At 36.0% G+C, this 22,881-nt stretch overlaps 1 long non-coding RNA gene across 2 annotated transcripts in view; it reads right to left on the bottom strand.

Annotated features, from left to right (window-relative positions):
• LOC106506797 overlaps positions 1,874–22,881 on the bottom strand; it is a 39,522-nt gene continuing 18,514 nt past the window's right edge. For both annotated transcript variants that reach the window (XR_002345585.1, XR_001302355.2), the window contains exons 3-4: positions 6,405–6,507; positions 1,874–3,422 (exon numbers count right to left, since the gene is read on the bottom strand). This is a non-coding gene — a long non-coding RNA (uncharacterized LOC106506797). The remainder of the gene's footprint in view (positions 3,423–6,404; positions 6,508–22,881) is intronic.

Below are 22,881 nucleotides of genomic sequence, written 5' to 3' on the forward strand. Positions count from 1 at the left end.
TTCTTTGTGCATTTATGCAGGGAGTGATTTTTACTTTGCCTTTTCCCCCATAGACACAGCATTCTTGGACTTATCCTGAGTGTTCCCTGGCTCCATAATGCCCGAGCCTCTTATGGAGACAGCTGATTTGGGAAGAAGCATAGTGTATAATAACCCTGTGTAAATTATAAAGAACTTGAGTAGAACCCAGGCATACATGAGTAATTCTGAGTACAACTGAGACTGCTTAAGACTGAATGCAGTATATTTCCATTGGCTCGGCTCCCTGCTGTGATTAAGATCTAACAGGATACACATGCTGTTTGTTTGTTTGTCTATTGGCAATATGCTTAGAATGAATTCTATAGCTTCCATGAGCATACTAAGGGTGGAGTGAAATTAATTTTCCTATTTGGTGAACTATCCTACACTATTCCAAAGTGTCAGTAATGTCAGAATTGTGCATGAATACAAAATATGAAATTGTGCACTTTTGTTTGAATATAGGCCTAAGGGTTCTTTTTTAATAGACTATTAAACATGTGCATGTATACACAGACACACACAGACACACACACACACACGCACACACACATCCCTACGTATAAACATCTGGCTTGTTCTTAGAGTGGTCTATTTAAATCCCGCATATTAGTGTGGTCTATATATTCATCTACTTTCCCATATAACACATATTGATTTCCAAGGAAATTAATTTAGAAGTAAGTTACATGTTCACCCTCTGAAATTGATTGTCTGAAAGTCTAGAAATAAAAACCCAATTCTGCAGTCAGGGAGCCATACATGAATAACTATGTCCATCCTGTGTTCTGGAGGTAGCATGAGGTCATAAATATTCTCTAGACTATAGTTTTTGGGAATAATATTTAAAATTTTCTGTGTTTGAACTTTTTCAATGATGTGATTCAAGTGTCATACTATAAAGTATTTTGCAGCAAGTCTAACAGCAAGAGAGGTTTTAAGGCAGTGTGTGCCACATTTCCTCACCCTTCACTCACATGTACCTGGAGATTCACCCTGATTGGAAAGAGTATCTTTAAAAATTACAGGTATACAAGGATGTGAGAAGAAGTTAAGAATGATGTTCAAAATCAAAATACAAAATAAAACAGTTAAAGAAAATAAACATGCTGGTCAGAATGGCTATCATCAAAAAGTCTACAAACAATAAATTTTTGGAGAGGGTGCAGAGAAAGGGAACCCACATACACTATTGGTCGGCATAGAAATTGGTGCAACCACTATGGAGAACAGTATGGAAGTTCCTTTAAAAACTAAATATAGAGCTGCCATATGATCCAGAAATCCCACTCCTGGGCATATATTCAGGGAAAACCAAATAATTCAAAAAGATACATGCACCTCAACATTCATTGCAGCACTATTTACAATAACCAAGATATGGAAGTAATTTAAATGTGCATCAGCAGAGGAACATATACAGAATATATGGTACATATATACAATGAAACAGCCATAAAAAGAATGAAATAATGACATTTGTAGCAACATGGATGGACCTAGAGATTATCATACTAAGTGAAGTGGGAGAGAGAAAAATATCATATGATATCACTTAATGTGGAATCTAATGAAAATGATACAAAAGAACTTAGTTATAAAATAAAAATAAACTCAGATTTCAAAATCAAACCTATGGTTACCATAGGGGAAAACGTGGTGGGGAAGGATAAATTAGGAAGATGGGAATAACATAGACAAACTACTGTATATAAAAAAGATAACAAGGATCTAATGTATAGCACAGGGAAATCTACTCAGTAGTCTGTGTCCTATACAGGGAAAAAGAATGTATGTATGTACATGTATAACTGATTCATTTTGCTGTATATCTGAAACATTTTAAGTCAACTATATGCCAATACAATTCTTTTTAAAAGGAAATAAACATATTCTCAAGTCAATTCAGCTTTAATAGATTAAGTGATGAATGATCTTTTTTGGCTTAAAATAGAAAAGTATCAAATGTTATTTTATGACATTAATGTGTTTTGTCAAAATATACCTGGATGTACTTATTATCTTCCCTATCAACACTACTAAACACAAACACAGAGTCAGAATAAACCTGAAGAAGATGGGTGTATGCATGAATGGTGTCCGATACAAATTTTAATCACTTTAATATAGGTTATTCAGTCACAAATGATGTATAAAAATGCGAAAGAGGTGAAACCCCTTCCTGTCTTCTCTAACAGATAAACAGAATCACAGCATGAGCAACTAGTAATTCCCAACTCAGAAGAGAGATCAGAGGATGGGACGCTCTCCTGAGAAGTAAAATATCAAATATTAGCTAAGGACCAAATATTACCACTATGTGGGAGAGATTGTTCTATCTACAGGGAATATACATTATCATTGATGTTGTTGAGTCTATTTGTGTCATCTCAGCTGTTCCTGTCATTGATTGGCATGGGGTTATTTGCCATATTCCCTCATATACGAATATATGTTCAGGCTAAAAAAGTTATCTAGAACTATAGATGGGGCTTGATATAGTTTGAGAAAGGCAAATTCTAAATATATGTTCCTGGTTCTGATAACAGATTAATCTAGTGAACTCTCGGAGTCAATTCCTTGGTTCCCTTTGTTTGTCTTTACTTAATGTCAATATTTCTAAATAGGAGGTCTGATATAACTCACCCTAACACTCAAAGTTGGCACATGCAAAAACATATGCAAATAAACATTACTATTCAAGTCAAATTCAATGGACAATAAGAATATGAAAAATATTGCTGATAAATAGAAAAAACAGTAGCAACAATAGCAGTTTTATGTTTATAAATTATTTATAGATTACCAATTTCATGATTGATTTCTTAAGCCAGAAAATATCTCGTCATTATAAAAGTTTATTAATTTACAATAGAAATGTCTTTGAAAGTCAGATGGTAGTCAAAACAAAGCCTTGACTATGGATTTAAAATCTACCACTATGCACGGACTTTAAACTTTTATAGAGTTACTTCCCTCAGTCTTTCTAATATACCTGTTAAAATTTCATCTCATGAAAATCCTCCAAAACATGGCTGTATTATTCTGCTGGGAGTGTGGCAACTCAAGCAGCAGTTCTGACTTTAAAACTGCTGTTGGTGTTTTATCTTCTTTGTATCGCTTACCCCAAACAGGCCTGATAGCTACTTGCCTGGAGCTAGGTCAGGGCAAAGAAGCCTTCTGAGCTGGCTCACTGAGGATGCTACAAGCCCAATTCCGACCTTTCTTCTCCAGCAGTAAGTGGACTTCCTCTGTGCCATTTCCATACTTGTAAATATTTCAGTCAGCAGGATCCCACAGGAGCAGAAAAAAATCTGACTCTTGCCTCCTTCTTTCTTCTCACATCTTGTCCTCCTCAGAGTGGGGGTGGGAGGCTAGCGGGGAGGGTTCAGGCTTTGATGCTGAGAGAGGCAAGTGAGGCTTTAAAAACTTGGTAATTTTCAATAATAATCATATATTCCTTTCAGAAAGTTTCCTCTCAACTTGTTTATGATAATGTAGATGCTAATGATAAGAATAAAAACTATTTATTGATTGGTGCTATAGGTCAGTGATTTCTAGACTTTCAAATTTTATGAACCTAAAAATTAATCAATAATTGAAAAAACTAGGAAAATGATATAAAGTTGCCAACTTTCACTTTACCATGAAAGGTAATTTGAATAAATAATTATTATCCTTTATCACATTTGTATCAAGAAAAGACAGTTTGATACCAAATTAGTAGGAAGAATCCCTGAAAAAGATGTAGTTTCTTATTAAATTGAATAATGTGGCTCAAAAAAATGCTCACTACTTTTGCTTTTGTTTTTGCCAGCCAAATAATAACATCATCAACTGGCACCAACTGATACATATCCAAGAGAGAAGCATATGCCCAAGGAGAAGAGAGATGTTATCTTGTCTTTTTATTAGTGGTGAGCTTCTTGTCATTCTTTTTTTTTTTTTTTTTTTCAACATTGAATAAGTGCTTTGGAGCATAGAAAGATTTGATTAGGTGGTTGACCAACATCTTTCTTCTCAGAAACAAAGACCATTAGAATTTCAGTACCCTTCCAAATCCTTTTAAGTCCTTCATTTTGTAGGTAAGAAAACTGAAGATAACAGGACCCAGTTTCTAAATGCCACACAATTTTCCTCAATGACAGGGGTCAGCCTCTATCTGTTTATAGCAATATGGTCACCTTTCAAACATATAATGAACATTTGTGTGTCTAATAAGTATCATATACATTTACATGTTATTTCAGTTAAGAGGTTGACATTTTGCTGCAGAAGATAGCAGTCCCATTATACAGATAAGGAAAATAAAAACAGTATGTAACTAACCCAAGCTCATACTGCTAAGACATGATAGAGTCACATTTGATGAGATCTTATCCAAGTTAAATGTGTTTTTATGCTTTACCATACAATTAGCAGGTAGTTATTGAGTGGATCTATGGGCCCAGCACTCTAATTAGTGCCACAGCATTTGCTAACTAGATTGAGATCTTAGGGCTGTCATGAGAAGAAAAGAGGGTCCCTTGAGCTTCAGTTGCTCTTTTCTATTTATTCAGAGAAAAGAGAGTGGAAAAGGTTAATTCTGTAAAAGTAATTCAGGGTGGCACATGTCTAGGAATACAGGGCAAATCAGATTGATGCCCCCTGCAAACCCAGTACTCTGGTTCTGTAACTCTTGATTTCAGGCCTTAATGATGGCTCCCTCCCCCAAACTTTGCATCATTTCCTGCCTCAAGTTAATCCTGTTGGTACTACCTCATGATTTCCACTATTTTGTTGAATGAAATTATGATTTATTTTATATCATTATTTACATTTTCATATGCTTAGATGCCTTATTCTCCTCATCCTAGTGCCAGCCCTATGCTTAACATTTCCCCTTGAGGTCAAAGATCAAGAATCATATTTTGTATAGCACAGTCCTTTAAAGTAGAGGCCCAGAAATCATTCATTAATTGGTCTTGTTTTATTTGAAAGTTCCAGGAATAAACAAACTATGTAATAGACAATCTTTGTCTCTAGCTGTATCACTCTTCTATCCATAATTTTTCTTCTTTTTGTGTTATCCTCTTTTACACCTTCACCACTAGCCCAAAAAAAATTGGCCCCTTAATACTTCCTACTAGAGAAACTTGTGTAGCCCTTACCAGAAAATCTGTCTTCCCTCAGGTTAAAATTTGCATCCCTTTTATGGCCAGATCTCAGTTACATGTCATCTGATTAAGACAACTAGCACTAAAGTATGATGACTAGAAGAATTAATTCATTAATCTGTTAATAGAAGCATTAGATTATAACTGGGGATATTTGGAGACACAAAATTTGAACCTATTCATACAAATTTTTTTTTTCTTTTTCTTTTTTTTTTTTTTTTTTTTTTTGCTATTTTAGGGTTGCACTCGTGGCATATGGAGGTTCCCAGGCCAGGGGTCAAATCCAAGCTGTAGCCACCAGCCTACACCACAGCCACAGCAATGTGGGATCTGAGCCATGTCTGTGACCTACACCACAGCTCATGGGAAAGCGTGATCCTTAACCCACTGAAGAAAGCCAGGGATCGAACCCACATCCTCATGGATGCCAGTCATGTTCTTTAACTGCTGAGCCATGAAGGGAACTCCTTCACTCCACTTTTAATTAACATTTGAGTACACATTATGGTCCTCAGCTTTTTCACAATTAAGTCAAGCTTTTATAATTCATGATACTCCACGGCCCTTGTGTTTAGATATACTTTGTTTAGCAAATGAAATTTATTTTAAGCAATATTTGGTTTCCTATTGTACTACAGAAATACATCAGTTAATCAAAGCTTCTAATCATCATGAAGTAACCAGGATATAATAGTATTATACTTGTAGAATTCAAGCCAACAGCCAAGAAAATCATCTTTTTAAATAGTCTATGTAAACCTATCACTATAGATGGATAATTTTTTTTTATATTTTGAGATATTAACTGTAAAACACATGGACTTTCCAATATTATCATCACTTCCCTCGTGTTCCAATAAGCCTGGGTATAAAATCACTGGGAATATTCACTGTACATTGAGCTTGGTACTAAGTTGCTCAGAATATAAAACTAAAAAATCCAAAGGCTCTTCCTTGATATTTCCAGGGTCTACTTTCTGACATGGAGAACCTTGGCTTTTGTACATACATCACCTGCCTGGATTTCTCACCTCTCCTGTTTTTACTCTGTTTATTTCTTAACCACCTAGGGCTCTCTTGAGGACAGAACACTTAACACTTTTATCTTTTATTACCTTAAGCACTGTGCATAATTCAGGTAGTTTTTGCCTAGGAGGGATTCTAGTTGCTACTCCCAGGATGAACATAAGCAAGAAGGCAGCAGAATGTAAGGTTAAGATCACTTACCTTAAGGTGAACACTTCTCTGGATTTGTATCCCAGCTCTTCCACTTTTGAGTTAAAGTACTTAAGGTAAGTTTCTAATCCTTTCTATGTCTCCCTTTTCTTATCTGAAAAACAGAAATAACAAGAGTACTTACCTCCTAGAGTTTTATGAGGATTAAATGATTTAATGCATGTAAAACAATATTATCACAATATTGGCACATAGTAAGTGCTTAATAAATTCCATCTATTATTATTGTTTTTGTTGTTGTTGAGGAAAAAAGAGAAGTGGAAATATTAGAATACTGAGACTCCAAAAAAAAAAAAAAAAAAAAAAAAAAAAAAAAAAAAAAGGATGCATCCTTATGGCTCTTTAGCCAGAGAACTATCAGTTTAAGGAGATCGTTATTTTAAGAGTTAAACAAAGAACAGGTGAAGGTAGATGGGAAAGAAGAAGAAAGACAAATAGAGCAGGAAAGGTCAAGCAACACAGCAGAAAAGTTTAAATCATGGACCACAGGATATGATGTCTTTCTTTTCTGGGTAAATTTGGTTGCCTATATGTCTAAAATTTTAATGATTATAATATGCTTAAAATGAAATAAAAATAGGAGATCCCATCATGGCTCAGTGGAAATGAATTTGGCTAGTATTCACGAGGATGCAGGTTCAGTCCCTGGCCTTGCTCCATGAGTTAAGGATCCGGCATTGCCCTCAGCTGTGGTGTAGGTTGCAGACGTGGCTCAGATCTGGCATTACTGTGGCTGTGGCATAGGCTGGCAGCTAGAGCTCCAATTAGACCTCTAGCCCGGGAATCTCTATATACTGTGGGTGCAGCCCTGAAAAAAAAAAAAAAGACAAAAAAATGAAATAAAAATAGACATTGGTTAGAGAAAATAAGAAGTATTCAGAATTATAGAATGTTATGTGGAACTATTTTCCTTGTACATAGTTCAAATGAAAACAAAACTAATAATGAATCTAAGTTAGGTCAAGTCTTTTAATTTTTGACTCTTGGAAGTTAATGTCAATAAACTCCAGTATTGGATTAGCAAGGAATCAAAATTCATTCCCTAACACTGGAATTTGAAGGCTGTATTAGTTTCCTGTTTCTGCTGTAACAAATTACCACAAACCTAATGACTCAAACAACATGAAGGTATTATTCTATGGTTTTGGAGGTTATAAGTCTGAAATGGGTCTCATTGTATTAAAATCAATGTATGGACAGAGGAAAGTCCAATTTCTTGCCTTTTTCAGTTTCTAGAGAATGTGTGCATTCCTTGGATCATAGCCCCCTTCTATCTTCAAAGCTAGTAATGGCCAGTCATGTCCTCACAGAGAACTGCCTCCCTAATGTGGACACTTTTGCCTTTCCAGTATTTCAGTATTTCCTTGTGATTACATTAGGACACCTGATCAATCCAGGATGATCTTTCCTTGGATCAAAGTCTTATGATAAGCAATCATAATCTCATCTGCAACCTTAATTCCCCTTTGCCATATAAGTTAACCTATTCAGGGTTTCCAGGGATTCCGAGGTGGTAATTTTTGAAAATTTTTGAAGTGCCCTATTCTGGCTGCACTCTACCAGGAGTGTACTGGCTACACTCTGCTTTAATTATTCATGCTTACAGAAACTACATAGAATAGATCCAAATTTTACATTTCCATATATATGAATATATATACTAATTATATATATATATATAAAACCTCCATTGATGGAGGTTATTTCTGAAGCCCAGTTAGAAAGTAATTCTCCTCTCACTTACTAACAATTTGAGAAAATTGATTAAGCTTTCTGTGCAACAACCCTCTCATTTTAAATGAGAATCATACTATCTGCCTCATATTGTTGTGGTGGTAATTAAATGAGTTAATTATTGTAAAGAATTTAGGATGACTCAAAATGAGAAGTCCAAAAGTTTAGTTGTTATTATTATTATTAGCCAGCTTTATGATCTATAAAATCTCTTAAATGTATATATCAGTTTTATACACTCATATCACTATCAATTCATCTGTGATTTTAGTCCATTCATTGATCCACCAGCGCTTATTAAACATCTGTTGCAAGACCAACAGCGTGCTATGCATAATAGGAATAACAAAAATACCTTACAATTGTATAGCACTTTACATTTTCACCGTTTTATCTTATGTCGTCCTACTTAGAAGGGCTCCTGCTTTTAGGAATTTATAGCCTCTTTGAAAAAACAACATGTTATGTACAAATCCAGCCAAATCCCTAGACAGAGTATTGAAATTTTGCATCCTTGGGAATGGGGACTCACTTAGGCCTGAGATCCAGAGTTAGCCTATGGTTTAGGGCACACCACTCTAGGAAATAATGGTATCCAGGATCCCAGTCTTGATTGAGCTCTTCTCTCATGCAGGGCTGTGAAGACTAGTCTCAGCAGGTTAATGAGGCTCTAACAGTTCAAGAGAGAGAGGACAACAAAAACATAGCTAAAGAGGAAAACAATCTCTGGTGTGGTGGCTACAATACCTCCATGAATTCCTCTACTAAACAGTTAAATCTACACTACAAGTTTCCAGGTTCATGCTTCTTCTAAATATGGAGGGGTGGAAAATCCAAGACAAGATTATTTGCACAGAATTTCTCAGGTCGTGACCTGAGACAATTTTATGAAGCAAGAACTGTGTCATTTTCCCCAGAGTTTGTATTTTGCTATACCCACTTGCTGTATATTGATCATTGATTGATAATCACTTCACACTTTAGAGGATAGGGTAGGGGAAGTTTGAGTAGCATTCCCCAAGATAAAGGAGAGACCAATACAAAATAGGTGGATTGGGAAACCCAAAAGAAAGAGTAAAGGAGGGTTTAAGACAGGAATTTCAGTTTGAGGGTTCCATTCATTCCACTAATCTCTTGAGTCTGGCTGCCCAGCGGGAGCTTTGCTCCCAGGTGGATTTCTGGGAAGAGAAAGTCACCATTTGCTCTCTTTACCCTGGGGCCACCCAGCTGCCAAGTGTCAGCTGAACAGAGGTGTATCAGAGGCCTGCAGTCAAAAGGCAGCAGGATGGCCAATTGCCATGAATTTTTGCAGCAAGTCTGGCATCTTGGCATCTTGCTGCTCTCCCCCTCCCCCAGGTTAATTGCTGAGAGCCTCCAACTTGAAAGCTGCTTATCCTACCAACTTCAGCTGCTGCCCTCCTTTCCCTATGTCACTTAAATTCCTACCTCCTTAATTTCCGGAAGTGAAATGAAGTCTCTCAAATACCTGGCCCTACTTGTGAGTCCGCCTAAGCTCTAATGCAGAAGTTTCTTTTTCCCTCCTTATACACCCCTTTTGGTAAAGGCAGAATTGCCACATCCCCCTTGGACCTGATTGCTAGGCAACACTCAGCCATGTGAATTTGTCACTTCTGTTTGGCGCAAATTTCAATTTCACCTCCAACTGTAACACTGCTCGATATATTTTAGATGCCACTGTGGTTGGATGGCATCCCAGGAAAGATGTGAAGTGCTACTGCCAGGAATGAATGATTGGCATTGGGTAAAGCAATTCTCTGAACTCAGCCTTGGCATACTATTAATTGTTAAGTCTGTTCAGCTACCACCAACCTCTTGTCAGAATCATGTCTATTGTAAGCCTTTGCGACAAGAGTCCAAATGGTAGAGCTTTCTCCCTCTGTAAGATCCGAAGAATTATGCCGATAATGAAGCAGTGGATTTCTCAGCTCACAATATATTACTTCTCCCTACTTTCATCTACTGGCTGCACTTTCATGTGCAAAGAAAAATACTTCCACGTTTGAATATTACTGAGCTAAGAGCTGCCAATTCAGGTTCTGGCCCTGAAAATGAAAGAGATTTACCTTCCCTTCCTTTCTTTATCACAATCTACTTTCATTCATGACAACAATTAAATGCTGCTACAAGGAAACAAGTAATTAATGGAGGAAGATAAAATTAATGCTAAACATACTCTGGTGACAATAAATATGTAATATTTGACACAAAATTTACATACTGACATTAAATCTGAAAACATGAAACATGAAAACAATTCTAATTTTTGAATAAACACATACCATCACTGGCAAGAAATAATAATATAATTCCTAAAACTTCGTTTTAAAGTGGTCTGCCCAATGTTTATATATATAATATTATTTGTCCTTAACGGCACATTCAGTTGCCTAGCCACCTACATCAAATATCCTTTAATACTATTCAATTGCTCAATCGACCCTAAGATGCTACAGTGTGAAATGCTTTCATTTCTATGCTGTGCTAAATAATGATAAAATTAGTAAACCTGTTTTGATTCTCTTTCAGCCCTTCCAGCCACCAACTTTTCAGTAAATTGACTATTTTTTTCCTCAAATCAAAATATCCTCAGAAAGCTTGGAAATATTTCCCTGGAATGAGTCTAATTAAATAGGAGTCAGTCAGCTATGAGTAAGAATAGTGTTTCAGACTTTACGTGCATTCCTTGATTCATTGGAAACAAAAGGAGTTTCTGTAACAGTGTGAATGAACCATGAAGTGTGCATGTTCTTTTAAGAAAGGCCAAGGGTGCAGTTCTATTTTCTTAGCTCTGCTTTCATATTTATGTGTCTCATTTCCAGCTCATTGCTGATGCCTCAGTTGCGCTATCCATCACCACTTTTATCCTCCTTGTTCCTCAAAAAGAACATAAAATCCTTTTTTATGTGGTGGTAATATTATTGCAAATAAAAGCAAATACCAAAATCTTTATTAGTCTGCCAAAATAATAAACTATTTAATAAAAGCATGCTGTAAAAATAAGGTCATTTGCATCACTCAAGTTACTTGCAGGAAATACAGAGAATTATTGGTCAAAAAAGTACAAACTGACAGCAATTATTTCCGTTGTTCATCTGACATATTGTGCAATAGAGTTAAAATTTTGTTGATTTTTGTGGGTTTAAATGCCTTTAATATTACTCAAAACTGGTTGCACATTGGAAAATGGAAAGAAAAAAAAAGATCCAATTCTCACAAAATAATGATTTCCTCTTTGTAAAAAAAGATTTTTGGTAATGGAAAAGAACTAAATAGACTGGTCTCTTTTTGATACCTTTTTCACAAATGTGAAAGCTGACCTACTGATAACCTTGAGATTCTAAGATTTATTGCTTAAATATTTACCATTTTAATATCCAATATTAATTTTATTTGCTTTGGATTTGTGTCCATGCTTCAGTTGTATAATTTTTACCTCTTTGTAGTCATCTTTTGTCATTTCTGCATGTGCACCAATATAAGATATTTTATTTGGGAAGGTTCGTTTAATAGCAAAAGTTAACAATAAACATACTATTTCTTAATAAATGTCTAATGTTTGCTCTTTTAGCCTATTGTAATATAAATCCACCAATTCTTCCTCCCTTGCAATTTCTAACCTCAGCTGGCAGATTTGCAAATATATTATTGATACATTTGCAACATAGGAAAATCAGTAGTGTGGTGAGAATTAAAAGATAATTCGATAGTCTTTAAATTGCCAAGAACAACTTGTATATCAGTTCTTCTACATAAAAAGCAAACAAGACAAACAAATATTATAAATATTTTCAAAACTACATATTAATTATGGCATTCCTTATTCTGTGATGACATTTAAGATCAAGAAAAGCTTTTCAAACTCCAGTTATGCTATTTTCTCTTTATAAAGCCTTTTGTCTGTGGTTGTTTTCTTTGGGCCACAGATTAACCATTACCAGTTTTATTGACATCGGGTTACCCTAAGAAAATGAGGTAAAATTTCTACGTAATGTAATGTTTCTGAGGGATAACTGAACTATGAAAATATGGAATTTGAAGTAATACTTTTAGTGGCAAATAAAGGCAATAAATTCAGATACTATGTTATGGCCTGAACTGAAGCCCTAGTCCCCTTCCCCAATACCTCAGAAAGTGACTGTATGAGAAATAAGTTCTTTAAAAAAGTCATAAGGGTTAAATGTGGTCATATGGGTATCCTAATCCAAACTGACTCATGTCCTAAGAAGAGAAAATTTGGACACATGAAAAGACACTTGAGACGTGAACTCACAGAGGGACAATCATAAGAAAGGTCCACAAGAAATCAACTATCTGCAACCAAAGAAAGGCCTCAGAGGAAACCAACACTTCCAACACCTTGATCTTGGACTTTCAGCCTCCATAACTGTGACAAAATAAATTTCTGTGTGTAAGCCACCCAGTCCATGGTATTTTCTTATGGCAGCACTAGCAAACTAATACATTATCCTATATAAATAGAAAATTTTCAGTAAAAACCTATTTGTAACACCAAATCAAATATAACATATTTTGGCCAACCCTACCATTTAAATGCATTAAAGACATACAATCCAACTGACTCTTAGCAACTCAATGTTATAGAACAAAAATCCAAGTGGTGACCTAAGTTCTGTGTTGTCACAGAAATGTCTGAAATGCTGCTTCATGTTTGAAATTCTTTGTGTCTTAAGAGCTCTTAACCTGGGATTCCTAGACCACAAAACTTCTTGGTATTTCTTGTATACCACATTTTGTGGGTTTTGCATACATTCATTGCTATGGAATAAGTGTACCATCCTCAAAAGTTAAGAACCACTTAGGAGTTCCCATCGTGGCGCAGTGGTTAGGAACCATGAGGTTGCGGGTTCAATCCCTCTGGCCTTGCTCAGCGGGTTAAGGATCTGGCGTTGTCATGAGCTGTGGTGTAGGCTGCTGTGGCTCTGGCGTAGGCTGGCAGCTACAGCTCCGATTGGACCCCTAGCCTGGGAACCTCCATATGACGCAGGAGCAGCCCAAGAAATGGTAAAAAGACAAAAAAAAAAAAAAAAAAAAAAAAAAAAAAGAACCACTTAAATCGTGGGGTACTATTTCTATTTGACCAATCAGCAGGTAATAGAGATGTTCTTCACAGAATAAAATCCAGTACTGTATATTTTAATTAATGGGTTTAGATGGACAATCATTTATCATCAAATGAATGATCTGGCTGATCCCCAGTAAGATACTTAACTCAGTGAATAAAGTCATGTGAAAACTTTGTCAGAGGATAAACCTTTTTTTTTTTTTTTTTCTGGTAATCAAGTGTTTTTTAAGACAGTTTACTGGTTTGTAGCTTCCAGGCTCATAAAGATCACATATTCTGAAGAATTTGCAGTATGGTAGGTTCTAAGGAAAAACATCTACAAATTTGGTGAATTCTCTTTCATGCAGAGAAGAGACTGAGATTGGGCCAAATGCTGTGTCTTAGTCAATGACATAGTGGGATAATTCCTAGAAGATCAGAGTTCTTTCTTGATGTAATCTTCAATAGATTAAGAAGCTCTCCTAAATAGAGCTGGTATCTCCCAATTAATACTTGTTGGATTGGTTGACTATGGGTTTATCTAAATTTTACTTGCCACTATTCTTCTGGATTCATCAATGTCAGTACAAGGGATTATGCCCAGGGGAGAATCAAAAGATCTAAAAAACATAAAATCTCCGGGAGGCCATCTTGTGGCCAGTTATCTGCTATGGAACACACCCTAACTAAGTGTAACATAGAAGGAAGAACATGAAAGAAGAACACTCTCTGCCTGGTCATTTCAAGAATCCATCTTTTCTCTTGAAGCTTCAGTATGTATCTGCTCAGAGGATAACAAAGCAGGGTGGAGCCTGTCTCAGAAGTATTGCAAACAGCAGAGGAAGGGCCTCTGGGACCAATAGATACCAACACTTTATAAGGGGCCAACAGTGTTGAAGTCCAGCTAGAGGCACGTCTGATTTGTTGCTCTCAGGCAGTGAATGGAAACTCAAATTATCAGAAACATTCGATGGGGGGGGGCTCTGCAAAAAGGACTGAAATTCCTGGTTCTAAATGCAATCTGGACTTGGAGCATTGTAATCTCATTACAGATAAAATGAGACCATTTTTTAAATCACAAATGATGCAAAACAACTTATTTATAAAACAGAAACAAACTTACAGATTTTGAAATCAAACTGTTACCAAAGGGGAAACTGTGGGAGAGGGATAATTTAGTGGGATGGGATTGGCATGTACACACCACTGTATATAAAATAGATTACTAACAAAGATTTACTGCATCGCATAGGGAAATCAATCAATCTATCTATCTATCTATCTATCTATCTATCTATCTATCTATCTATCTATTTATAACTGAATCACTTTGCTGTACCCCTGAAACTAATACAACATTGTTAACTACACTCCAATAAAAAAATAGCAAAAGAAAAGATGATGAAACACTGTATTAGTTTCCTGCTGCTGATATAACAAACTACCCCAAACTTAGTGACTTAAAACAACAAAATTTATTTTTTTATAGTTCTAGAGTACAAATGTCTAAAATCAGTTTCACTGGGTTAAAATCAAGATGTCTGGAAGGTCTTGCTCCCTCTGGAGACTCAAGGGAGTAATCTGTTTCCTCACTTTTTCCAGGTTCAAGAGCTGTATTCCTTGCATTCTTTGGTTTATGGCTCCTTCCTCTATCTTCAAAGCCAGAAAAGTACTTTGCTTTCTTCTGTACATAGATCTCCTTCTGCCTCTCTCTCATGTGATTCTATTTAAACCCTTGTGATTCTATTTAAAGCCCAGCTAGATAATTCAGGAAAATCTCACCATCTCAAGAACCTTAGTCATATCGGCTAAGATGTTTTTGCCATGTAAAGTAACACTCATAGGTTCCAGAGATTGGGACTTACCTGGATATCTTCAGGGGATATTATTCAGCCTATTACAGGCATTTGTGCAAAACCTGTCTTTTTAAGGTACACTGAAGAATTGAAGCACTTATTCACATATTTAAACAAAAGTCTATATTTTTAATGGCATGGTAGTAATATTTACTGAGTGCTTACTCTGTGTCAGGCATAGCTCTAAATATTTTAAATATATTATACAGGTTAGTAGCAACAAAAAATTATGAGATAGGTTCTTTGTTATTTCCAATTTAAGGATTGGGAAACTGAGGCACACAAAGGAGATTATCGAATTTGTTCAAGGTCACAACTACTTCTTTAAATTATCCAGATTAAGTATCTACATCTAAAAGCAAACTCCCTAAACTATCATTTCATATTATTGTGTAGTTATTCCAGAACATTATGCAATTTATAGATTTGCTGCTACAACGTGTTCTTTGTATCAAAGTTATTTTCAAAAGTTTTAATTTCTTTGCTTTGGTATTCTACTTAGAATGGTTTCTAAATAATAAACCCACTAGTCTCTCATTTTGCTACCAGCAATGATAATCCTAATTTTATTTCCTACACACCTGTCTTTTTTCTAAAGGTCATGAAGTTCAGGATAGAGTTACATAGTAAAAGAAAGCAATTTCTCTCACCAAAGAGGTATAAGATAGATAGCAGACCTTGGCAGGCCTTGGCGTATGCTCAATTTCTGTTGTTACCCAACTCATTAATTACTTGTTTTCATTTGAAAGTCTTCTTTGAATGTGTTCCTTATAACTTTTAAAACTTCTTTTCATACCCTTGTTTTCAATGGCCCCTTATAGGTTTATACATGGAAATCTGTTTCCCTTATCCTTATAGGTCACTCATGTTCCTGTTTTTCTTTGTAGCAGAAGCAGGGAAAGTGAACAAAAGCAGCTCTGTCCTTCAAGATATTTTACACAAATTCCTCAACCTTTGGAGCTTTCTCTAAACCTCAGCTATGTAATGATGTGTTAGGAAAAAGAAGATTCTTTTTATTTCTTTCTGGAGTTTTGAAGAATCCACCTCAAATAATGGAAAAATTGTAGAATTCAAAGAGTTAGTAAAAAGTCAAGTTTGGCCCCAAATTCACAGGCAAGAATTATGGATTTTACTTTGTTTAGATAGGTTTTGAATTATACCAAACATGCATGATTTATTATGTTATTAGAGTACTTCCCTGTAATACTATCAGATTATATAATTGTCCTGGCCCATTCAACTTAACTAAATAAAGTGCCACTGATGGTGAGAGTTTCATGCACTACATCATATAGAATAAGAATGGTTCTCAGTAGAGTCTGGCCTTTAAGCACTTCTTAACCCTAACCCATGATACTATTAGTGGTGTATTATATTTCTCTCTATAGCAAACAAAGAAATAAATGTTCCATGATAATATTATGCATAAAGAAGTAGTGTCTTAAATGTGGACTAAATGGCAGTGGCGATTGGTCAAGTCATTTTCAAATGAAACCTATAGGAAAAATTGATTTAATTTTTAAGACTATGAACAATACTGAGAACAGATGATATTAAGAGGAGAAACTATAGTTTCCAGTCATGAAGTCCAGAAGCTAATTAAAACAATGGTAGAAATCCATGAGACAATTAGACAATTGAGACACACATTGCATTTATAGATTTATTTCAACCTGCAGGACAGCACTTAGTTTAATAAATTTGGAGAATTATAGACATATACACACATAAGAGAAGGGAAAGACCTAAGAGCATTTTTGTTATGATTCTAAGTTGAGGGTTATCTGTAAAGCTTTTGGATTAAAAAGTCATTAAAGAAGAAACATCTGAAATAGAACAGGGAACAGGTTCCTCAAGTGACTTAGCAGTTTTCAGTAGCATCAACTGTTGCAGTGAAAACAAAGATTTCTAATCTTAGAACTTGGCAGGTGAGTAAGGAACAGATTTCTCAATATAATGTTTTGATTTTTAAGAAATAAATGGATTTGTCATGTTTTTCTTTTGCTTGTTTCACATTCAGGCACATATTTTATTACCCACTTGGTAGGTTGATTATAAATATTTTTAGTTAAAAGAGTTTTTGGTTCTCTATTAACTGAACAATTTTCTAGACCTTGGGCCTCTTTGGGGAACTACTAAGGTAGTTCAGGTCTGAAAAATAGAGTATATCTTTGAATATGCTGATATTAAGATATATGTAGGTCTGTGCATGTGTGTGTTTGAAATGAAAAAGAGGATGTACTTAAGAAGTTGAGGGTTTTTTTAGTGTTAGAATTTCTTTCTGAACATTATTGGTTTCTGTCACTTTATTAATTTCTCTCAAATTTTTGATTTTACTGATTTCAAATGTTGGGAGGAAGGTGCAGAGTTGTTTGAGATATTTTTACACCCTGCAGCATACCGTCTTAGGTTTCTTTAAGTTCAATGAATGTTGTATTAATGAGGACTATTGTCAACACTATGCCAATAAAATTGCCAATTAAGACAAGAAAAGGTACTCCTAGAGATTTTTTTAAAACATAACTTAGCTAGGTAGTTGGGCTATATAAAATACATTAAAAAAAAAAAGATTTCCCACTAATAAAATGCTTTTGAGTTGGCTGGATTCTACCTATAAATTTTGTTCTTTATCATCTCTATACCAGCCTTGCTAATATTCCCTTATTCTCTTGTCCATGGCAAGTAATCATGTGGGCTTCAGCAGTAATAAAGACTATGAATTTACCGTTAATATATGAATTACCATTCAAATATATGCCTCCTGAGGTGAAGCAGGTCAGGGAAATAATGAACAAGTCAATTTTTGAAGATTATATACATGACTACTACAATACAGAAAGAAAATGGTCTTTAGAATTTTGCATATATTGAAAGGGAAATTCTAAACCAGAGTTCTAAGGGTATTTCTTAATATGGTACCTAAAGGATACAAGCCAAAATCTCAGAGAATATATTTTACCTTGACAAAGTAAATTGTGAAAATGCCAGATTTCCACAATATTACATCTTGCAGAATGAAGTTATCTAACAGTCAACTTTTAGTTGTTTTCTTTAATAGGTCAAAGTTATCTACAAATTGTACTAATATTTAGAACACAGTATGGTTTGTTGTGAAGTATTTTGTGCTTAAAACTCTTAAATATTTTTAAACATCACTGTAATTGCCTTCGATTATCAACATAAATTTAAAAATCACTGTTAAACGGTTTTTTAAGATGGGAACTCCCATCGTGGCTCAGTGGTTAACGAACCCGACTAGCATCCATGAGGATGCACGTTCAATCCCTGGCCTCGCTCAGTGGGTTAAGGATCCAGCGTTGCTGTGAGCTGTGGTGTAGATCTCAGACACAGCTCGGATCCTGCGTTGCTGTGGCTTTGTGGCTGTGGCATAGGCCGGCAGCTACAGATCTAATTGGATCCCTAGCCTGGGACCCTCTCCATATGCCACAGGTGTGGACAAAAAAAAATTTTTTTTAAGGCACATTTAGGAGTTCCCGTTGTGGCACAGTGGAAACAATCCAACTAGGAACGATGAGGTTGCAGGTTTGATCCCTGGCCTTGCTCAGTGGGTTAGGGATCCAGTGTTGCCATAAGCTGTGGTGTAGGTCACAGACTCGGCTCAGATCTGGCTTTACTGTGGCTGTGGTGTAGGCTGGCAGCTATAGCTCCGATTAGATCCCTAGCCTGGGAACCTCCATATGCTACTAGTGCGGCCTTCAAAAAGACAAAAAAAAAAAAAAAAAGACATATTTACCTAGAATAATGTTAATTGTTTAGGTATCATATAAAAATAACCATACCCTTTGGTTATGGTTATTTAATATTAAGCCACTTTAGTATGCATTTTGCCTCCCTAATTTGGTAATCCTCTTAAAAAAATCCTTACATTACTATAGACTTGAGTTAAATGTTTCTTTTTTTCTCCCACTATCAAAAGAAAAACAAATTACTTCTTTAAAATTACATTTTTCCTTAGAGATCATTTAACTATTTTCTCTGTTATAGTCTCTGACAAAACATAAAAGACCTAATGTCTCTGTGTCAGTGAAGAAATTTCATATAATTAAAAATATTTTGACTTTCCTTTCTTTTGTTTACTCAAACTAGGTTCACCCATCTACCCATCTACCCATCCACTCATCCACTTAATCATCCAACACTGATTAAATGCCTACCATGTTCAGCACTAGGACTAAAGAAATAATAATACATATTCTCATCCCTTATGACATGTATATTATTCAAGGTGTTATTAGGAAAACAAAAGAATGTAATGAAAGGAACACTTATAGATGTATATGCAGAATTGAAGATATCAGCAAAGAATGTTGAGGTATTCAGGGACTGGCAATTGTGGAGAGTCTGAATTATTCCTAAACCTAAAAGCAGAAGGGGAGGAAATGGTGTTACCAGTACTTAGTAGGGTCTGGAGCTAGCCAAGAGAATTATAAGGCAGAAGAGTACAGCCACTGCCCGAAACAGCACGAAGTCAGAAAGAAAGCAGGAAAAGAAATAGTTCAACTTCTCCTTCCCTTCTCATTCTTCTATCTGTCTCTCCCATTAGTAAAACCTAACAGAAAGCCAGGGGGTAAGAGTCTGAGTGATGAAGTCTAACTGCGATCCATATCAGGACATAATAGGGCAAAGAAGCAACCTCTAAGGTGGCTCCCAATGATCACTGCCTCTGGATATCCATTCCCTTGTATTCTCTGCCTGAAGGGAGGCTGGACATAGTCACATACTTCTGAATAAGACAAAAAGGTTGGAAAGTTACTTCCAAGATATGATTCCATCCTGGCTTCCATCTTGGACTTCCATATTGAACATTTTTCTTGCTCTCTCACTTTCTTACTCTATGGGAAGCCAGCTGCATCTTATGAGCTGCCCTATAGAGGTCCCACATGGCAGAGAAATGAGAAAAGCCTCCAGCCTAACAGGGAACTGAGGCCCTCAGTCCAACAACCCCAAGGAACTGAATCTTGCCGATAGCCATGTGAGTGAGTTTCGAAGTAAATTCTTCATCAGACAAGATTTTGGATGGGCTTTGGTCCTCCAAGAGAACATGAGTTGAAGGATCTAGCTAAGCCACATCTGGATTTCTGACCCATAAAAATTATGAAATAATAAAAGATTGTTGTTTTAAGATGCTGGGTTTGGGGAAAATTTGTTGTGCAAGAATAGACAACCAATAGATGGAAAGAGGGAGGACAGAAAAAAACCAACTCAGCTCACAACTTTTGCCTCATAGCATTCATTTTTGCCCCTCTATCACAAGAAGAAACTTACCCCACACACATAAAAGTGACTCTAATTCCCATCAGCTATTCTATAAACATGGAGTGATTTCAGTTTATTCCTGAAACTTAAATTGTAAGTAACCTCCCATCAAAACTTTTTATATTCAGTAGCAGAGAAATGCAGAAAATGAAAACAATATAAGATACAGCCACTATGATACCTGCTTCTGTAGCTGGTCATGAGTACTAAAATTATATCCATCACTTCTTCCCTGTATTATTCTGATTGGGGTTTTTACCTGGTGGTGTGATCTAAACCTTTATTTTCAAAATTTAAAATTCTAAGTGGTGCTGGCTTGAGATTCCATAGTTTCCCATGGACCATTCTTATGGAACTGTAAGGGGTTTTTCCATGAAACCCCTGAGCTCCACACATGTTCTTCTTGCCTCTATTGTGTCACAGTAACCCAATTCCCCATGACAATTATCTTAGCCAGTAGAGTAAGGTCTTCCTTTTGGTTCCTCAGCATGGGAAGCCCAACATAGCCAAAGGATTGCCACAACTCTTAATTTAATGGAACAATGACTATGTTGCCATCAGAAATTGTTCTGCCTTGGAAACTGGGATTTCTAAATTTTCTAAACATTTAATTGAATTAAATATGAAATATAAGAGTAAGAGAGGTAAATCCCACTTTGATTCTTCAACTCCTGAATCTCGACATTCTGGATATCAGGGAAGTGACACTATATATCTAATTTTAGTTTAAGGCATATATTAATTCTAGAGAAGAGCAATCTAAACTCACTGGCAGTTGTTTCTAAGTTGATGCCTCAGCTGATACAAAAGGTCTATTTTTTTTTTTTTTAATATACTCAGAAACTGTGGATATAATCACAGAATGGGTCTGTGGACTTCTTGAAGCCATTGTCATTAAATGAAGTCAGGACTTCATTTATCACTTGACCTCTATACATCCATACTCTGACCCCTGAGCTATGATAGTGTTTTGTATCATAAAGATTGGCATTACCTCAGAGTTAATGTCTAAAAATCTCCAGGAGGACAGGGGATTTCCTTTCCCCAGTAAAAATCATCCTGGTAAGTAACCATGGGTTCAGCTGGAAAATCTATGGATGACATTTGTGGCCATACTGCAGGCTACATTCTTCCCCAAATGGACCTGGCCTGCTCCTTAATTAAAAGGCTTCAGCTCTGTGAACTGGCTAAAGTCTTGGAACTGGGTATGTGGGTAATTCTCACTACAACAACTTAAACTGCTTTTTATTTCATATATATCAGAAACATCTTAGAATGTTGCCCATCTATTTAACTCCCAGTGTCTTTATAATCAATTAGTCATTGGCACATGTCTGTGCTCTGATTACCACTCTATAAACTGTGCCCCAAAAGATATTAGTATTATTAAGAAGGATATTAGGATAATTGTGCCCACATTGTCTCTGACAATTAAGAGCAGTCATTTGACTCTACTACATTGGGATTCCATTTTTTTTTTTCTATTCAAGTCAGATAGTTCATTTTCATGGCAACATCTCTCAAATCCATCATCATCTGTTAGGGATGTCACCACAGAGGGTTTCAAGGATGCTGCTCTTCCTTTAATCATTGCATTTTAATGTATTCGGATTGAAGGGTATATCCTCCAGAATGTTTTGGAGTAAAGAAGATGAGAGGGTGTGGAACCAACTGCATATCTTAAATTTGTTGTAATATTATTTCTCTAAGCCATCAAGCTTCCTTTTCTACACTACATCAGGGTAGTTCTGTAATTTCAAACTTATTGACCACAGACAACTGTTGAGTCCAGGTTTTCATTTTCTAGCCAACTGTTAGACTCATTCTCAATTTTTCTAGCTAAAATGGTAAAATTCTAAAATCTCAAATTCTAGCAGAGCTTGCACATATACATTTAGCATATTCCAATGGTTCTCCATGCACCAGAATCATCTGGATGATTTGTTAAAAAAATATTTCCAGGCTCCATGCTCTAAAGTTTCTGATTCATTAGGTCTAGGATGGCAGTCTAGGAGATTTGCATTTCTAACAGGCTCTTAGGTGATGCTGATGCTGGCAGGTCCAATGACCACATTTTGAGAACCAGCGGCCAATTAAATCTTACAATTCATTCACCTGGATCTAATCCCTTTAGAGTGCAAACTAATTGATACTTGCCAGATTCTTGCTTACTATAAATTGGTAGGATGATCTCCCAGAGCAGACCTTGCAATTTTCTCTCAGGGTTATGCTGATTCTCAGGGTTATGTTAGGATTCAATTCTCATTAGGCTCCATGGTCAATAAGGCATGGTAAATGGGGTAGGTGTGTCTTGAGGGGAACAGGTACCCCTTTGAGAGGCAAACGCCCTAAGTGAAGTTACTGAAAAGTTTCTCTGCAAGGAAAGACGGGTTTCCTCAGACAGTGGGAGAGAACAGCTTCCATTCTCAAGGCAGCTTCAAAGGAATGTGAGGTTCTAAGTTCTCAGCCTTGTCTATGCCTGCCCAGATGCCCTAATCTCAATTAATAGTTTTCACTT

This window comes from Sus scrofa, chromosome 1 (genome assembly GCF_000003025.6).
Source record: "Sus scrofa isolate TJ Tabasco breed Duroc chromosome 1, Sscrofa11.1, whole genome shotgun sequence".
Lineage (NCBI taxonomy): Eukaryota > Metazoa > Chordata > Mammalia > Artiodactyla > Suidae > Sus > Sus scrofa.